At 51.4% G+C, this 805-nt stretch overlaps 1 non-coding gene across 1 annotated transcript; it reads left to right on the forward strand.

Annotated features, from left to right (window-relative positions):
• Positions 1–397: 397 nt before the first annotated feature.
• On the forward strand, positions 398–588 carry LOC130318585 (U2 spliceosomal RNA). Its single transcript, XR_008865081.1, has one exon. It is a non-coding gene; the product is annotated as a U2 spliceosomal RNA (small nuclear RNA).
• The last annotated feature ends 217 nt before the right edge of the window (positions 589–805 follow it).

Here is an 805-nt window from a genome sequence, read left to right on the forward strand (position 1 = left end):
ATGTCCTCTATGCTTACAGCTTCCCGTGGGTGTTGGTTTGATACCGTTTGGGGACAGCCAAGGAGGCATCTGCAGGCAACAAAGGTAGGTGTGTGCTTGTGTGTGTGTTTCCTATGCAGATCCTAAGCCCAGTGTCACATGCAAGTAGGAGGAGTAAGAAGGGTTCCTGGCAAATCCGGGTTATGGATTGCATTTAAAAAGGCCCCGTGGGAGTGCAATGGGCCCCTGTCTTGCTGCTTAGCAATAATGGTATGGGTTTAGGTTCTGCTGTGTGTACTGGTGGTTGACTGCCCCCCAGCCCAGAGTGTGCATGGAAAATTGTCTGGCAGCCTCCCTGACAGCAAGCAGTGATAGTGCCCATGAAGGGGACCTTGTTGGGCCCGCCCCTTTCACGGTTATCGCTTCTCGGCCTTTTGGCTAAGATCAAGTGTAGTATCTGTTCTTATCAGTTTAATATCTGATACGTCCCCTATCTGGGGACCATATATTAAATGGATTTTTGAGAACGGGGGCCGATTTCGAAGCTTGCTTCCGTCGCCCTATGCATTGACCCGATATGGCAGTATCTTCGGGTACAGTGCACCACCCCCTTACAGGGTTAAAAAGAAAGATTCCTACTTTCATTGCTACCTGCTTGCTGGCTAGCCAGCTAGCCAGCCCTGTGGGCCTTGCTGCTGCTGCAGCCAAAAAACAAAAGGTGGTGCTGCTGCTGCTTCTGCTGCTTCTGCTTCTGCTTGTGTCTGGCCCCTGTTGGAGCGTCCAGGCACAGGACTTCTGCTGCTGCTGACTAAATGGCCTCCTTAAT

This window comes from Hyla sarda, unplaced genomic scaffold, assembly GCF_029499605.1.
Source record: "Hyla sarda isolate aHylSar1 unplaced genomic scaffold, aHylSar1.hap1 scaffold_2060, whole genome shotgun sequence".
Taxonomy (NCBI): Eukaryota; Metazoa; Chordata; class Amphibia; order Anura; family Hylidae; genus Hyla; species Hyla sarda.